Source organism: Lingula anatina, chromosome 6 (genome assembly GCF_051362555.1).
Source record: "Lingula anatina isolate TDL-2025a chromosome 6, LinAna3.0, whole genome shotgun sequence".
In the NCBI taxonomy this organism is placed as follows: Eukaryota; Metazoa; Brachiopoda; class Lingulata; order Lingulida; family Lingulidae; genus Lingula; species Lingula anatina.
In genome coordinates this window covers 18,028,829-18,048,839 of record NC_141772.1, presented here as the reverse complement: position 1 = coordinate 18,048,839, position 20,011 = coordinate 18,028,829, and the positions used below count along the sequence as shown (strand labels likewise).

The window sequence follows — 20,011 nt, the reverse complement described above, 5'->3', positions numbered from 1 at the left end:
GGAACCGTTAATGCTAGAGTGGTCTCCGTTTTTTTGTATTCCATATGGTTTACGAGTTATGCTGTATCAAAAAGTACATTGTGGTGGTGAAAGCAAAATGTGCAGTACGGTAATGTATAATAAATTTTGAACCCCAGGAAAATAAAACATAAGGCTTGGCAAGACAGACAACTTCTGGTCAAAAATGACATTATTTCATGAAATTTGAACATCTAGAACTTCTCAGCACCTTCCATTTCAAGAATTTCAACCAAAATGACCTTTTCTTTATTTTAATTAATTTTTTTCTGTAGGAAATTTATGACACATTATTGTAACTCCAAAATTGTAACATTTAGTCCCTTATATCTCCAAAATTGACAGAGATAGGTCCATAGTTACTATTAAAGTTGAATAGGAAGTCACTAACTGGCAATTTAACTGTGACCTTGAAATTGACCTTTGACCTACTTTTTACCATGAACTGAACTTTGCAAATTTTCGTTCCCTTTTATCTCCAAAACTGGCAGAGATACGCCCATAGTTACTATTGAATTTGAATAGAAAGTCATTAGAGGCCAATTACAGTGACCTTAAAATTGACCTTTGACCTCTTTTTCACCATGAATTGAACTTTGCAAATTTTCATTCCCTTTTATCTCTAAAACTGGCAGAGATAGGTCCATAGTTACTATTGAACTTGAATAGGAAGTCATATACTGGTAGTCTTACTCTGACCTTGAAATTGACCTTTGACCAACTTCACACCATAAACTGAACTTTGCAAATTTTCTTCCCTTTTATCACCAAAACTGGCAGATATAGGTCCATAGTTACTATTGAACTTGAATAGGAAGTAATACACTGGCAATCTTACTGTGACCTTGAAATTGACCTTGACCTACTTTTTATGATGAACTGCTTTTTGCATGTTTTCTGCATGGCCTTTAAATCTGCAAAATTGGCAAAGAAATGATCATGTCATTGAGACCTGGGCTATGCTTAACACATCCAGGCTAAAAGGATGTACCATGCTTAGGTGCAAAACATGCTTAGGAGCTAAATGCATTGAAAAAATCAGACAAAACAAGCACTTGGATGTTTTTACAGTGTACGTTATAATTGTGTACCTGTATTTTGTACCAAAAACAAACAAAAAAAACATTTCAGGTCATTTTAATGTCTTTTCATGCAAGAATGCTGTCTAACAACTGGGGTTGAAACAATGTTGTTATCTGACGTTGATACAACGTTGTTATCTGAGGTTGAGTCAACTTTGAAATCCAATGTTAAACCAACATATTATCAACATTATAGTTCAACGTTGTTTCAACGTTAAAACAACATAATTTGCCTGCTGGGAAGGGTGGGGACATTTGCAAAGTTCAGTTCATGCTGACAATTAGGTCAAAAGTCAAAGTCCACAGTAAGATTGCAAAAATATATGTTCCTATTCAAGTTCACTGTTAACTGTAGGCATATCTCTGCCTGTTTTGGAGATACAAGCCATGAGCGGAAAGGTATTTAAGTTCACAAAGCCACCATGCCGTATGGAAAAGGAAGGATTTGTGAAGGGACATTAGTACATCATTTTATAAAAGACAGAAGCCTGAAACTGAAACCAAGAAATTAAGTCTGGAGAAAAACAAATCTGTCAGTTGTCTGAACTAATATATAACAGGGATCAGTGTTAATTGAGGACTGAAAAGTGACAATTCAGTTAAACAAGGCAGCAAAGCTTCCAAATATACAGACTTGAAGCAGTAAACAATGGCAGTGAACAAAAAATACACATATAATATGTATCTGTATTATGTATGAATAGCAATAGCAACATAAAATTTCTAAACATCTGTTGCATATTAACATAATTAAAGTAATTATCATATCTCCCACAATGCATTGTTCCTTCTCTACAGTTAGCCAACATGCCCACATGTGGCTGGATGTTATGTAATAAATGAGTGATAAAAAAGTAAACTTAGGTTACATAACAACAGAAAAACTACGACAACAACAAAGCATTAATTTCTGGGCATTACAGTCAATTCCAAATCAATTATCCTCGAGTAATGGCATCAAGAGCACAGGGAGGGATGTCAAAGTCTGAGTTCACAGAGGTCAGTTCCATGTGTGTCCAACATTAGGAATGTTATGAATCATACCCAGCCGGCAAATTATGTTGTTTTAATGTTGAAACAAGACATTGGATAAACGTTGGATTTGAAAGTTGTGTCAACCTCAGATAACAACGTTGTATCAACGTCAGAAAACAATGTTATATCAACCCCACCCAGCGGGAAATTAGCCTGGATGTGTTTAGCATTAGGACGTGTTTGATGGCTAAATATATGTGGGGTATAAATGTATTGCCTTTAAGTTGAAATTTCCAAAGTTTATATTAATATATATAGTTCTTTTCTTAAATATATATATAAGAAGAGAACTACAACCATATATATATATATATATATATATATATTTATATATATATATATATATATATATATATATATATATATATATATGTCAAAGGCCCGGATCAAATCTAGTCCTATGCATAAAAAGCCCAGACCCCATTCTTTATGGTGTCTTTGCATTGTTAATAGCATAATGGGCAAGTTAATTGGCCAAGCTGCCGGTTTGTTTGTATGGCATGTGCAGGGGATGTCTTAGATCAAGGCACATATTATGATACTTACAGGTGTGGCAAATAAGTTATACTTGTATTTCATTACCTGAGATTTGTAAAATACATCAAAGGATGATAAAGATGTTTAATGTTTAGAGAAAAGACATATAGATTGATTAAATAACATTTACTAAAGAAATGTTAAATTAAAGGTGGGCTTCATTTGTGCCTTGATCTAAGACATCCCCTGCACATACGTAAACAAACTGGCAGCTTGGCCAATTAACTTGTCAATTAACTTGGTCATTTAACTTGCCCATTGAACTTGAACATATATTTGCAGTCTTACTGTAGCCTTGAATTTGAGTTTTGACCTACTCACCATGAAATGAACTTCGCAAATTTCCAAACTCTTATATTTACAATTAAACTTGGATGGGAAGTCCTAAATTCTCAATCTGACTGCAAACTTGCAATTGACCTTTTACTTTTCCCCATGATTTGCTTATGAATTGTAGCATTCTACAAATAATAATAATAATTATTAGGATTCCCCATAGGGGAATACTATTGTTTTTCCTTTATTAGGATTCCCTATAGGGGAATACTATTGTTTTTCCTGTTATTATTATTATTATTATTCTTATTATTATTTTTCGTCAAAAAATTTCTTTCTAAAATTCTGAAAAAATTCATACTGATTGTCCATGAAAAGTTATAACTGTCCACCCAATTTTTTTGACCTTGACCTAGTTTTCAAGGTCACGGAGCCTTTTAAAGTGAAATTTTTGCAAATTTCAAAATGCAATATCTCCTAGAATTTTCAACATTTTGACAAATCCTTTCATAGGTGAGGTCACACAATGATTCTATATCATATGACCCAATATTAGGAAAGTAGGTCAGGTCAAGGTCAAAATTATTGCACGATATGCTCCAGGAGGTTGACACTCGGCAGGGGGTAAACCAGATGTCACAGAGCCACAAGGATGATGTAAAAAGTTGCCCTAGATATCTATCCAGTGCAGTATCTAATAATATTGACAATTGACTGATTAGTTTTTTTAATATAGATTTTTAAATATTAATGATTTCACAGAAATAGTGACTTCGTCAATTTCTCCATGAAATCCTGATTTTTTGTGATAACATGCTATAGTAAACTAGGAATATTTGTCACTTATTTAAATTTAATTTTCACTTTTCTCAAATATATTGTACTTTCTCCAGATACCGGTAACCCTTTTTATACACAAGGATGATGTAAAAAGTTGCCCTAGATATCTATCCAGTGCAGTATCTAATAATATTGACAATTGACTGATTAGTTTTTTTAATATAGATTTTTAAATATTAATGATTTCACAGAAATAGTGACTTCGTCAATTTCTCCATGAAATCCTGATTTTTTGTGATAACATGCTATAGTAAACTAGGAATATTTGTCACTTATTTAAATTTAATTTTCACTTTTCTCAAATATATTGTACTTTCTCCAGGTACCGGTAACCCTTTTTATACAGTGTGGTAGCTTCTTGGTCAACTGACACTTCCTGTCTGGTCTGGCAGGCAGTGAAAGACGGCAGCAAGAGCAACACTCTCTCATCCATATGTACAATATGGATGGTATGTGGCAAGATTTAAGATGATCTGCATTTGGTATTGGTAGTAAGGAGAAGTCTTGAATGGTTATATATTGTTTTCCAGATGACAATTATGGGTAATTTGCCACGTCTTACACAAAGGATCTCAAATCGCAACATTTGATGTTTCATTTGAGACTGAATGATATATTGAAAAATTGGAAAATTTGTTTTCATTAAATCACTATTCTCACACAAATTGCCAATAAACTACACTTCTATTACACACAGTCAACTCTGATAAGCTTATCACAGATTTTTGTTGTTGTTATGCATCATTTGTACAAATTACACAAATATTAGCATCGATTTGTCAAAATTATTAACGTTTTGCTTTTTTTAGCTATGGAATTTGCCAGTCTTTTCAATGTAATTTTCAGTTTTTTATCAAATATATTGTTGAAAAAATCTTTTTTATTGGACATAGTCAATTGATAAGCTTATCAGAAATTTTTATTGATGTAATACATTTGTACAAATTTCACAAAAGTTGAACTAGATTTGTCAAAATTATTAACGTTTAACTATTTTAAACCATGCAATTTGCCAGTCTTTTCAGTGTTCTTTTCAGTTTTCTCAAATATATTGTCACAAAAATTCTTTTTCATTGGACATACTCAACTGATAAGCTTGATATCACATTTTTTTGTTGATGTTATGCATCATTTGTACAGTTTTCACAAATATTGGACTAGGTTTGTCAAAATTATTAACGTTTAACTACTATAAGTAATACTGTAATTTGCCAGTCTTTCAATTCCAGATGACCCTTTCCATACAGCATGGTTGCTTCTTGGTGAACTGAAACTTCCTGTCTGGTCATGGCTAATTCCTTTAGAAAAAGCAGGCAGTAAAAGACAGCAGCAAGAGCAAGGCCATGTCTTAACCAATTTGTACAATGCATGGTATGTGGAAAGATTTAGGACAGGCCCGTAGCCAGGGGGGGGGGGGGGGGGGGGGGTTCAGGGGGTTCAAATGAACCCCCCTTTTTGCAAGGAAAAGGCCCCTCTGGGTGAAATTTAATAATGGTATATGAAAGTTTCATGGTAAAGGTCCACTTTTTCAGAAAAAGAACCCCCCTTTTGAAATTTCTGGCTACGGGCCTGTAGGGCATTGTCAAATGGTTATTGATTAGAGGTTTAAGTTTGAAAGAAGAAGGGTTGGGAAAAGAAATCTCTCAAAGTACTAAATTTATGTAAGATGTAAGTTTGATTTATATAATTTTGTGGCTCATATAGGTTATAAATGCTATGTAAGATTGAAGCATGTTTAAGTAAATAAGGCAAATATCAAATGAGGTCAAATTTGAAGCATTTTAGTAAAATGGGGTAAAAAAATTAATATGTATATATATACAATAATTTGAACCTAGAATATGGAATTTTAAGGGTATTTTTGATAATGTTCTATATTTCAGTGATGTAATATTTAAAAAAATTATTTTAAAAAGTAGGCGTAATCTGTGACTGAAACAAGTACTGAAGAGTTGCACAGTTCAATTGTCAAAAAATGGGTGTTCAGTTCCATTGCTTAAGAAAGGGGTCAAAGGGATTAAAATCAATACCATTTCATATTTAGTATATTAAAAATAATATACATGCTATACTCTTACATGGCAGCTTTACATTTTAGATTTAAATACACTGTCAAGCCCTTATATCTACTTATAATGAATGATTGGTCACTGTGTCTTCCTTCATGGTGTATGCAAGAACAATTGCTGATACCTGTGCCATATTAACTCACTGTTGAATTGCTAAGAATGTTTTTAAGTTGTAAAGAATAATTCACTGTTTCATTAAAAACATTGTCAAACAAGTATGATTACTTGAAAATGTTTCTGAATGAATTTGATAAATTCTGTTACAATAGATCTTGGAAATGTGAAGCTGCGAAAGAGCTGAGGCTGCATTATTTGGTCTTAAGGTCAGTCTCAACATGATTGTGACGGTGTCCACAAATTTCATCATATTGTGCCAGTGGAGACAGTGATGAAAAATAGTAGTCTGGTTGGAACAAGGGGTCCACATACAACCCTGTAACAAGCAATGTGAACATATATTTTCTAAATCCGTGATGTTTAATTTTTTCTAGGTTTTTCCAGTACAAATCAATGTTGCATGGTAGTTTCTTTTAATGGTATATCACACACTGTGCCTTAAATTGGAGCATTTAAAATGGGGATAGGGGAAGGAAATTGTGCAAAATTTGGAATTTTGAGAAGATGCAACAATAATAATGAAGCTAAAGGGTTACTCTACACATGTCTAATGGTAGTCATTAAACCTTGAATCATGTCTTAGTAAAATCAGGTAAAAGATCAAATGAGATCTTTAAGCCATTATCAGGAAAATAAACTTTAAAAATGCATTTATTTAAATAAATTGAACTTCCTCGTAGAATATATTGTTCGTGTATGTTTAATACATTTTGCCTGCATTGTAATGGTAAATGAGGTTTGGGAATAAATTTGATAGTAGGTGACACCATGGGTAATACAATTACTAAAGAGGAATTACTAAAGAGAGGTTAAGTTCAAACAACAAAAAAGGGGATGGGGAAAGGAAATCGCTTAAAAAAGGGAATCTAAGTAAGATAAGTATGGTTTATGTTTATCATTCTGTGGCTGAAGGGTTACTCTACATATATAAGTTATTAATGCTATTTAAGATTGAATTACATTGAAGTAAATTTGGGTGAAGTACCAAATGAGTTCAAATTTGGGTCATTTTCAGGAAAATTAGCTAATAAATGTATTAAGTAAGGTAATTTAAACCAAGAATATGGTAACTTTAAGGCACATTCTACATTTCAATGATTTAATGGACTTTTTGGGAGTTTTTTTTAAACAGTAGACGAAATCTGTGACTGAAACAAGTACTGCAGAGTTGCTCAGTTCAGTTGTCAAAAAATGAGGACATCGCTCATAATAGGCAATTTAAGTAAGATATAGCTTTGATTTATATATCATTGTGTAGCTGAAAGGGTTGCTCTAAACATTTAACTAAAAAATGCCATGTTAATTGAATCATGTCTAAGTAAAATGGGATCACTAGTCATATTTGGTCAATTTTGAGATATTTTTTAGGAAAAATTAACCAATCAGGATCTTTCTGAATTAACAATAAAGAAAAAAAGTAAGAAGCTTTAATTTACAATAGGTGAGATTAATAACATATTCTAGTACAGGCACTGCAGAGGAGTTCAGCCAAAGAAGTGTAGGGGAGGAGGAACTCAACACCATTTTATACATATAACATAAAATATAGTTTATGCTCCTACATGACAGCTGTACACACTTGAGTTTAAACACACCCTCGCAGACTCATATATATATATATATATATATGACTGGTAATGATTGGTAACTGACATTTTACCTGAAGTGGTACGCATGAACAAATTGTGCCAACTAAACTCACAAGCAAGTTGCTAAAAATGTTTTGAAATAGCAAAGTGAAGGCAAAATAATTCGTTTTATTAAAAATATTGTCAAACTGGTATGATTACTTGGAAACGTTTCTGTATGAAATTTGATAAATTTTGTTGTAATAGATCTTGGAAAAGTGAAGCTGCAAAGGTACTAAGGTTGCAGTATTTGGTCTTAAGGTCAGTCTCAACATGATTGTGACGGTGTCCACAAATTTCATCATATTGTGCTAGTGGAGACAGTGATGAAAGATAGTAGTCTGGTTGGAACAGGAGGTCCATGTGCAACCCTGTGACAAGCAATACGAACATATACTTTCTTAAGGGCCTCTCCTGACCGCATTATTGATGATGCTTGCTGTGGCAAGGGGACTGTAGAAATTAAATGCCCAATCTCTGCAGCACACACACAGTCCCCAATTCAGATAGTTTAGACTATTTAGTTATATGTGGTGATAGAGACATATTGAAAGAAAATCACAAGTACCTAACACAGATTCCACATCACCGTCTAGTGACGTGCTAGGCTCCACATGAGAGATGCGCGTGCAGCTCAGCGTCATTCATTGCGCCGTTTCTCAGCGAAGTGAACGCAGATTTACAAGCTGCATGAAATTAATATTTCTGCAGTGTTTTGAGCTATTTAAGCACTTAAGCAAAGTGTACTGCGCAGTAAAAGTATATGGAGCGAGGTAAAAGTTTTATACAGTGACACCGATAAAAATGGTGGATAAAAATTCCGAATGTAACAATCAGCCCGAAAAAACTAGTAAAGTTAGCGCTAGAGAGTCTAGACCAAAACAAAAGACTGACAAGGAAATAAAAACACATGCAAAATGGGTTTGTCAGTTCGTCTAAGGAGACTTCAAAAGAGGAGACGAAAGTGCCGGCACCACGTGCTTTGGCTAGCACATCAAATGACATCTCTGACACCTCTAATGAAGGGAATGTCGATATTTTGGGTCAGATTCTCCAAAAAATGGAGCTTGTGCAAAAAACAGATAAATGAGAACAGTAAGCGTCCTCTGGAAGTCGACGAAGACCATTTGCTGGCCCTCAGCGATGAGGAGTCGCTGGATATGGATTTAGAAGTTAACAACCTATTGACTAATACTGAGATCCACAGTGAAACGGAAGGGAATACAATTCTTGAGAAGAGTTCCCAAGAATTAATAGACGAAGAAGCGACATCTCCTAGTATTATGCCAGAATTGGCTGATATTCTCAACAGGATAACGTCAAAAAGAATTTCGGATGAGAAAATTAAGGAATTCTACCTGCTACCAGAGGTAAGGATGTTAGATTACAGAAAGCGCAAACCAGGGTGGTCAGAGCGCTCACACCTCTGGCCCAACTTGCGAATATGTTTCTGGAGGCTAAAAACAAAAAGGAATCATTGGATATTCCAGCTGGTCTGTCTCTTGTATTAAATGCGTTTTCATTTGTTGCCAATGGCAGCATTGAGATACCCTTAGGAGGAGGGAACTAATAAAGCCAGACTTGCACAGGGAGTACAGGAAGCACAGGAATTACCGATTGGTTATTTGGCGATGATTTTGCCGGGGTTGTGAAAGGTATCAATGAAACCAACAAGGTAGGAACAAAAGTTGGAAGCCGTAAAGATTACCATGGGTGTAATCACGCAGCATATAGGCCAAGAGGTATGCAAAAGTACACACCTCCAAAAAAAAGCTACAGAAATTTCAAGAAATCAAGGCCAAATCACGCAGGCAAGACCAAGCGGGATTAGAGAGAAAAAATGAAGCACCTAAAGAGGTCAGTATCAATTGGTCATCATATATTGATGCTTTAAGAGATAAATTGGTCACTGAGATAGCAAATTTTACTGCAGCTAGTTTAGAAAAGTGCAAAAAGTTTTGGCCAAATCTTACATCAGATAAGTATATACTGAATACTGTTTCATATGGTATCAATATTGAAATAGACAAATCAACAGAACAATCAAGAATTCCTCAGACTTAAGCTTTCAATAAAGTAGAATCTGATATAATTCGTACTGAAATCCATCAACTTTTAAAGAAAAAGTGATACAAAAGGTCAAACACTGCAGGTGAATTTATTTCCAATATTTTCTTAAGAGAGAAAAAGGATGGAAAGTTCAGATTGATTTTAAATCTGAGGAAACTTAATGCTTCTGTTGTATATCATCATTTTAAGATGTCTAGTTTGCAGTCAGCCATTAATCTTATGACACATCAGTGTTTCATGTCAACCATTGATTGGAAAGATGCTTATTATTTTCTGGCAGTTTGTGATGAACACAATTAAGAGACTGTTAAGATTTGAATTTGATGGGAACTTGTATGAGTTTCAGGTTTTACCAAATGGCTTGGCAAGTGGACCACATGTTTTTACTAAAGTTACTAAACCAATTTTTCCTGTTTGAGAAAATTAGGTCACATGAATTGTCCATACATTGATGACAGTCTCTTAGTTGGGGAATCTTTGCAAGATTGCAGAGAGAATGTGATGCAAACAGTGAAAGTTTCTACTCAAGCAGGGTTTACTGTGCATCCAACTAAGTCTGTTTTAGAACCAACGCAAAAGTTGGATTTTTTAGGCTTTACATTGGATTCTGTAAAAATGAGAGTGTCTTTAAACAAGAGACAAGCAGATAAAATATCTGCATGTACCAACCTCTAACAGCAGGACTGTATTACTATTCTGCAATTGGCAAAAGTAGTAGGATTATTGGTAGCATCTTTTCCTGGTGTAGAATATGGGCCTCTTTATTATAGGTCACTGGATATGAGAAAAAATCAAGCTTTGAAAGCTAGTAAAGGAGATTTTCAAGCAAAATTGCAGATTGCCAGAGATGATGCCTTGAAACTAGACTTGACTTGGTGGATAGAAAATATCCATTCAAGTTTTAAGTTGATTTCACATGGAAACCCTTCATTAGTTATTTATTCTGATGCATCAGAAAAAGGATGGGGGGGGGGGGGGAGCATGCAAGGGCATCACATCAGGAGGGAACTGGTCAGCAGTTGAAAGTGCTTTTCACATTAATTATCTTGAACTATTAGCTGCATGGTTTGCTCTAAAATGCTTTGCACAAGATGAAACAAATATTCACATTAAAATGTGTATAGATAATATAACTGCTTTGTCATATATTGCTCGAATGGGAGGGAAAATACCCTCGCTAAATAACTTGGCCAGAAAAATTTGGTTATGGTGCAAGGGAAAAAATATATGGTTATCAGTTGCATATATTGAATCAGAAAATAATGTAAAAGCTGATAAAGAAAGTAGACTTGATCATGATAATCTTGAATGGAAGTTGCACCCAACAGTATTTAAAGATATATAACTAAGCAGTTTTATCTACCAGAAACGGATTTGTTTGCTTCAAGGCTGAATAATCAACTACCTAAATATGTATCATGGAAACCTGATCTGTTTGCTATGACAACGGATGCCTTGTCTATTGACTGGTCACAGATGAATGCTTATACATTTCCACCTTTTTCTTTAATAGGAAAGATGTTAAGCAAAATTGAGTTTGATCAAGTGGATAGTAACATAGTGGTAGTGCCATATTGGACAACTCAAGTATGGTTAATTTCATGCAGCTTGTAAATTGAGCCATATGTTAATATCTTGTCCTTTTTTACTTCCCAGGAATCAAGAATTGCTGTGGCACCCACACAAAAACATGGCCAATCATCTTCCAAAGTTAAAGCTAATGGATTGTGTATTGTCAGGAAAAGTTTCGAAGACAGGGCATTTTTGCCAACAGCTGTCAAATTGGTCATGTCCTCATGGAGAGATACAACTGTCAAGCAATACGAATTTTACATTTCCAGATGGATTCAATATTGTAGTGAGAGGAACATTAATACCTTGTCACCAAATGTAACTGATGTTGTAAATTTTTTAGCCCATTGCTTTGATATGGGACTTGGATATTCTGCTCTAAATACAGCAAGATCAGCACTTTCAACTTTTATTATGGTGGATAAGTGTCCAGCAGGTGCTCATCCTCATGTGGTTAGACTGATGAGAGGAGTTTTTACTTCTAGACCTGCATTACCAAGGAACAATATGATATGGGACACAAGTTTGCTTTTGAATTACCTCAAAAAACTTTCACCAGTGAAAAAACTTAATCTTTCACAACTGAGCAAGAAAGCAGTGACATTGACTATTTTATTGACAGGTCAAAGAACCCAATCGTTGCATCTAATTGACATTCGGAACATCACAATTAATAAGTCTAAAGTCACATTTAGATATGGTGATTTACTGAGGCAGTGAAGACCAGGTCACCACATTGGTGAAATAACAGTGACAGCTTATGCACCAGATAGACGATTATGTTTATGTACTGTCTTAATGGAATACATGGACAGAGTCAAACATTTAAGAGGAAATATGGGGGCATCTCGATAGTCCGAAGGTTCATTGGTCCGAAGGTTCATTGGTCCGAAAAGTGGTAACATTTTCATCGATTTTTTAATCAAGGGTTCATTGGTCCGAAGGTTCTATAGTGAATATTCGGACCAATGAACCTTCGGACTATTGAACCTTCGGACTATTGCTACGGCCCCGGAAATATCACAAGATTGTTTTTAACATCTGTAAAGCTATTTAAGGCAGCAGCCAAATCTACCATATCTAGATGGATTAAGCAAACTATGAATATGGCTGGTATAGACATGGAGATATTTACTCCACACAGCACACGCAGGGCAGCATCTTCACAAGCAAAACTTGCTAAAGTGCCATTAGACACTATTTTGAAGATGGCAGGCTGGTCTAAAGATTGCACATTTGCTAAATATTACGATAAAGAAATTCAACAGGGCCAGTTTGCAGATGCAATTTTGTCTGGCACAGGTGTCTGACATGGACATTCATATTTATAGGGAGCTGTTTTATGAACTGTTTATTTGATTTACCTTTTTAAGCTGCAACTTGTGCAGTTACAGTTGTTACCTGCAATTTGTCCAGATGGAGTTCTTTTGAGCATTTAAATATGCTGTTTATAACTGCAACTTGTGCAGTAAGAGCTGTTTCCTGCAAATTGTGCAGATCGAATTTCTACTTTGCATTGAAATTGCTGTTACAAGTTGTTTGATAAACAAGTTTATTGTTCTTTGCAGTTAATACATGTTGATTTAATTAAACACATAGTGTTTGTGCCTTTAATTTGCTGGTTTCAAAAAACCTGGTAAGGTGTTGTGTCTGGACCACATTTGAATGTCTCATGTTGAGCCTATTACGTCACTAGACGGTGATGTGGAATTAGAGGGTTAAATAGACTTACCGTAGGTGAGTTGATATCTAGGCGTATTTTGAAAAGCAGAATTGAATCCAACAATCATGACAGGGCACTAGTTTCTACCAGTACAGAAGTAAAAGCAAAGAAGTCTGTGAAAACAAAAACCAGAAAAACCCCAGTGTACATATGTAAAATTTGCAAGAGTAAATGTATAGAAAATGCTGAAGATAAAGAAGCATATAGCATATTGTGTTTAATGTGTGATAAGTGGTTTCACTGGACTTGTGTTGAAATTGACAAGGACTCTGAAGAAGCAAATGATGAGGATGTCCTGTAGTTTTGTACAATTTGTTCACAGATGAAATAATTGCACTTTTATGCTTAAAACTTTTTCTCAAATTTTGTTGCAGTAATGAAAATACTATCATGTAAATGTCCTATTCAACATCAAATATATTGAACAAAAATGTGGAAAATGATATATACTTTACATAGAGCAGGTGCATTATTAACAAGAGTATATACAATGCAACCTACTGTGAAAATAAAAAAGTAAATAAAAAGCTGCTATAAAATTAACCAGATATGCAGTTCATTAGTGTAATCAACATTAGATAAATAAGGATTATTATTATGACAAAATGCAATGGACACCTGTTTGGCACAGATTCAATTTGATTTTCCCAGTGTCAAAATACATGTTTAGCAGAAATACTGCATTGAATTTTATGTGGAGTTGTAATAACATTCACTTTGGCACAAGTATCAAGAGCACAAATACTGATTATAATAAATATATGTCGAGCATGAACAGAACAAGTGAGGTTTCAAATACAATAAGGAATACATTAGTTGTATTTTGTAATGATTTTCGTTTCAAATACTGAGCATTGTTAAATTGCACTGAACAAAAATGTAAACAAATATTACAAATATTGAACATAATAAACATATATTGAGCATAAACACTGTACATGTTAAAATTTATTCTGATCACTGTGTATGTCTGTATTGTGGCTGTTTGTTTGTATTTATTTTGATTATTGTGCACATGTCTATGTTTTTACTCTTTTTCCTTGTGTTCATTCTCATTACGTTATTGTTATTGTTATTGTTGTCACTGTACATGTGAAATTTTTTTCTAATTACTGTGTTTGTCTGTATTTTGATGGTGTTTGTTTGTATTTATTTTGATTACTGTGTTTGTTGGTGTTGTTAATGTTGTTGTTTGTATTTATTGTGATCACTGTGTATGTCAGGTTTGTCACTCTATTTTTTTGTAATCATTACTATTACTCTGCATGATGGTGTTGTCACTGTATGTGTATGTGTCTGTTTATATTCTGGTTACTGTGTCTATTCTGTGTATATTGTTACTGAATGTGTTTGTATATATTGTGATGACTGTATACGACTTCGTTTTCACTCTTTTTCCTTGTGTTCATTCTAATTATGGTGAACTTTACTGTTGTCACTGTACACTTCAAATTTTTTCCAATCACTGTGTATGTCTGTATTTTGACTGTGCTTGTTTTTATTTTTTTTTTATTACTGTGCATGTTTGTGTTGTCACTGTCCCTGTTTGTATTTATTGTGAGCACTGTGTATGTCAGTTTTGTCACTATTTGTTTGTAATCTTTACTATTACTCTGCATGATTGTGTTGTAAGTGTGTATCCCTGCGTGTTTGTTTATCTTATGTATATCTATGTGTCTGTTTATAATGTCTGCTGTGTCTATTCTGTATTGTTACTGAATGTGTTTATGTATATTGTGATGACTATTTACTGCTATGTTTTCACTCTTTTTCCTTGTGTTCATTCTCATTGCAGTTCATGCTACTATTATCACTGTACATGTTAATATTTATTTTAATCACTGTGTATGTCAGTTTGTAACTCTATTTCTTCGTAATAATTATTATTACTCTGCACGATGGTGTTGTCACTATATGCCTGTGTGTTTGTTTATCTTATGTTTGCTGTGTCTATTCTGTATTGTTACTGAATGTATTTGTATATATATTGTGATGACTGTCTACAACTTTGTTTTCACTCTTTTTCCTTTTGATCATTCTCATTACGGTGAACATTACTCTTGTCACTGTACACATCAAAATTTATTCTGATCACTGTGTATGTTTATATTTTGACTGTGTTTGTTTGTATTTAATTTGATTGCTTTAATTTGTTTGTATTTAATTTGTGTTGTCACTGTTCGTGTTTGTATTTATGGTGACCACTGTGTCTATTTGTTTTCTCACTCTATTTGTTTATAATCTTTACTTTTACTCTGCATGATGATGTTATTTACTATATGTGTGTGTGTCTGTTTATATTCTGCTGCTGTGTCTATTTTGTATTGTTACTGAATGTGTTTGTATACATTGTGATGACTGTGTACGGCTATGTTTTTTACTCTTTTTCCTTGTGTTCATTTTCATTATGGTGAACGTAACTGTTGTCACTATACATTTCAAATTTTATTTAATCACTGTGTATGTCTGTATTTTGACTATTTGTTTGTATTTATTTTGATTACTGTGTTTGTTGGTGTCGTTACTGTTTGTGTTTGTATTTATTGTGAGCACTATGTACGTCAGTTTTGTCACTCTTATTTCTTTTTTATTCATTATTATTACTCTGCATGATGGTGTTGTCACTGTATATCTCTAAGTCTGTTTATATTGTTTGCTATGTCTATTCTGTATTATTACTGAATGTGTTTGTTCATATTGAGATGACTGTGTACGATTTCGTTTTCACTCTTTTTCCTTGTGTTTATTCTCATTACGTTGAACATTACTGTTGTCACTGTACATGTGAAATTTGTTTCTAATTACTGTGCATGTCTGTACTGGGACTGTGTTTATTTGTATTTATTTTGATTACTGTGTTTTTTGGTGTTGTTACTGTTGATGTTTCTATTTATTGTGAGTATTGTGTATGTCAGTTTTGTCACTCTATTTGTTTGTAATCATTACTATTACTCTGCATGACGGTGTAAAATTGTCACTGTACGTCTATGTGTCTGTTCATATTCTGTTTGCTGTGTCTATTCTGTATTGTTACTGAATGTGTTTGTATATATTGTGATGACTGTGTATGACTTTGTCTTCACTCTTTTATTTTGATTACTGTGCATGTTTGTGTTGTCACTGTTCGTGTTTGTATTTATTGTGAGCACTGTATATGTCAATTTTGTCAGTCTATTTGTTTGTAATCTTTACTATTACTCTACATGATTGAGTTGTCACTGTATCCCTGTTTGTTTATTTATCTTATGTATCTCTTTGTATCTGTTTATATTCTGTCTGCTGTGTCTATTCTGTATTGTTACTGAATGTTTTTATATATATTGTGATGACTTTTTACAGCTATGTTTTCACTCTTTTTCCTTGTTTTCATTCTCATTGTGATGCATGCTACTATTATCACTGTATATGTTAATATTTTGATCACTGTGTATGTCAGATTGTCACTCTGTTTATATTCATTATTACTACTGTGCATGATGGTTTTGTATCTGTATGCTTTTGTGTTTGTTTATTTTATGTTTGCTGTATCTATTCTGTATTGTTATTGAATGTGTTTGTATATATATATTGTGATGACTGTGTACAACTTCCTTTTCACTCTTTTTCTTTGTGTTCATTCTCATTATGTTGAACGGTTAGCATATTATAAGATTGGCTAGGGGATTTTGCCAATAGAGGGCTTCGTGTGAGAACTAGTTATTTTTTATACCATTTGGTGCACTGTTTTCCCACTCACAATATGATGACGTAGACATTAACCTGAATATAGCCTGTAAATTTAACAGCAATGAAGGTCGCTCTTTAGATTTATGTTTACGTGTTTTCATGTGAGTGTGTGTGTGTGTGTGCACGTGCGTGCGAAAGATAGAGATAAATCTAGTGATCACTTTTATTTTTGAAGTTGCAAGACTGGTGTTAGTTAATTTCCACTTGGACAAAGAATTCTTTGCACGTTTAGCTTGATACAGTATGTGTATACATTTATCTTACACACACATACACACACACACACACACATATATATATTATATATATAATAGATTTATACTTTATACTTTTGATTTTTTAAAAATATTTTTAAAGTATCCAAGTCTTTGGAGTTTTTAATTTGAGAGTTAAAGCAATTCCAATTTCATCCAAAGCCCATATTGGGCCTTAATTGTGTCTTTATGTCTGCCAGAGATTTCCCTTATTACGTAATCAGATGATTCTGTCTGTCCATGGTCCATGGTCGTAGTACTGGTACATGTACCCAGTAAGTCCCTGATGTATTTTGGTGAATGTCCTTTTAATGATTTAAAAACTAGAGTTGCTTTTTTAAATTCTATCTGTTCATAAATTGTTTGCCAGTTCAGTTTCTTCTTCATAGTCTACAAGTGTAGCCATCTAGTTGTTTTTCATGGTCAATGGTGACAAACTGACACCCGATATTCAAAGTTGGTCAATTTTATCTGCGGATTTTGTAATAATCATATTACTGCAGACCATAATTTTTATTCTTATTTTTAATTATTTTTTTCTGAGTTGCTTGCTGTACATTTGAGTTAGGAGAACAGTTTAATGTATTATGGAATGGTGCAATTTGTAAGATAAGTGTTATTTTAAAATGAATACCATAATCAATCATATTTTTATATTATAAATATAACAAATGTTTTCTCCACTTTGAAATTATAAAAGTTTTAAGTTATCATTGAAGATGCTGTCATTCCACAAAGCACCAACATAACACTTGGAAAGAACATCGAGTCCCATCATATTACACATGATAGCATAACATCTTTTAATGGGATGCTTGCTGATAAAGTACGTAAACAGTTTTGTTACACAGGTAAAATATAAGAATCACATCTATATCTATTGTTAAAATGAGCTACATGGACTCAAATTATGCCTTACAGCATTTGCCTTGTTACTGATTACTATGTACTCAACCTATGAAGATGTTAATCTCTCTTTCTGCTGTTTGATTTTTTTAATATGAAATATATAACTGTTACATGCTTTATGTTTTAGGTAATTGACAGTTATCTGGATATTATGATTAGCAACAGGGGTAAGAAGGTAAGAATCATAACAAAGTGCAATAAAATGACAACATTAAATGTCACATGGAAAATCATGACATTTGGTTAGAATTGATAAATATAATAATGATAGAAGTATTAACAACAACAACTTATCTATAATGTATTGAACAACAAAATTAACTTTGTATAGACACATTTGTATATATACATTAAAACATTGTGTAGGGATGTTCCTTTTTTCCTGGTATATTAATAGTAATTTTGTTATCATTTTTTATTTTTTATTCAGGCAGTGGAGCACCTGTTGGAATATGGATTGGACAAAACACCAAAGATCTCCCACAAGACTTTTTAGTGCTTAGGCTATATTTATTCTGATTTTAAGAAATATTGGTATGAATATGGAATTTAATTTTGTCAAAATAATAATAATAATAATGAGAATTGAGATATTTTAATTTACAAGTAAGAGTTGGATGTTACATTTAAAATACCAAAAATGTAATTCTAAGAAAGACGTAATGTGTATTCTTATTTATTTTCAAGAAATGCATTAATATTTAAATTTATGGATTAAGTTGGCAAATTCATTAAATTGCTTAAAAGTTTACTATGCCCAGAGAAAGCCTTTAAGGATCTCACAGTTTTTGACACATAAAAACATGTCGCTGTGTTATCCCTTTGGTTTGATGATTAATGCTAATAACTAATAGTATCTTTTTCGTGATTTTCAGTTGTTGCAGACAAAAGGCATTTCAAAATAATACCTATTGGGCATAAGAGCAGGTTAATTTTGTCATAATGCAACACTTGTGACAGTTTTTTTAATTGTACAAGTGCAAAAGGGAATCTTAACTGGCCCAGTGATTATAACTGCAATGTCTTTATTTAATGCAGAAATGATAATGGATCCAGTATAATTCTGTAAGAGGCTACTACTACCAAATCCTGGAAATTGTGTTATTATTATATACTGCCCAGGGGCGGATCCAGAGATATTTTCTGACAGTCTTCCATATTATATTTGTTGGTCCATCCTCCATTTTTTGACCGTCTTCCGACAGAAAAAATTAGATACCCGTCAATGTAAACTTGAAAATCTGACCGTCTTCCGGAAGACCCAGAAGACGGCCTAAATCCGCCCCTGCTGCCATACACTTATATCAAATATTATATATGAAGAACATTGGTTCAAAATTTTGCATTAACTGTGGAGGTTCCATTACATCTTTTTATATGTTTGTATTATTACCCTTTGTATAGAGTGCAAATGGGATGCTGTTGATATATTTTTGAAAGTGGTGTCTGGATGATGGACTTGTTAAAAAGTCATGTGCACTAGCATCTGAATTAAGGGTATAATACTGTACTGTATTTATGTCTCCATTTTTATATAATTGTGGGAAAAATTATTTAAGATCTGAACAAAACTGTGCAAGTGAAGTAAAAGAGCCACTTAAGTTATGCCAGAGCCCTCTTAGTTAATTTTATGAGAATCAGGAATACAGTTAAATTCTTAATTAAAATAAAATTAATTTTGGGTGGTTTGCAAAATTTTTTCCAGTTCCAAATCGAAGGTCTCTTTATTACCTGCAGTACACGCACCTAAGAGCCTGTTTGACCCTGAAATAAAGGTCGAAAGTAAAATCTAAGGGCATATTTGGAATCTCCACATGACTTTTGGTCAGACTTCTATAGTAATTTTTCCCATAATTCCTTCGGTTTGAGAGATATTTAGCACTGAATTTTCAAAAATTATGACAAGGGCGCATTCAAACGAGTGTCACTAAAACCATGAGTATTGCCAGCATACATGCTGGTGGTACTAATAATTTAGAGTGTTTCCCCCATCTCTTAAGAGATTATCAGAGGTTAATCATCTGTGAAGATTGAAGGTCACATATGGTTTAGTGGCAAGCACAGATTCCAGAATAATTGCAAGAACCACCATTTTGGTGGTAAAATAGAATTTGTTATATTTGTCCAAGTTGTTTACAATGTATTCAATGTAAAA

General features: G+C 33.4%; 2 long non-coding RNA genes across 2 annotated transcripts; both read left to right on the top strand.

Annotated features, from left to right (window-relative positions):
• The first annotated feature begins 7,734 nt into the window (after nt 1-7,734).
• LOC147761285 (uncharacterized) lies at nt 7,735-13,897 on the top strand. Its single transcript, XR_015335207.1, has 2 exons — nt 7,735-9,459; nt 11,329-13,897. It is a non-coding gene; the product is annotated as an uncharacterized LOC147761285 (long non-coding RNA).
• A 3,070-nt stretch (nt 13,898-16,967) lies between these two features.
• Nucleotides 16,968-18,954, top strand: LOC147761284 (uncharacterized). The gene is made up of 4 exons (XR_015335315.1): nt 16,968-17,773; nt 17,984-18,031; nt 18,287-18,390; nt 18,732-18,954. It is a non-coding gene; the product is annotated as an uncharacterized LOC147761284 (long non-coding RNA).
• The last annotated feature ends 1,057 nt before the right edge of the window (nt 18,955-20,011 follow it).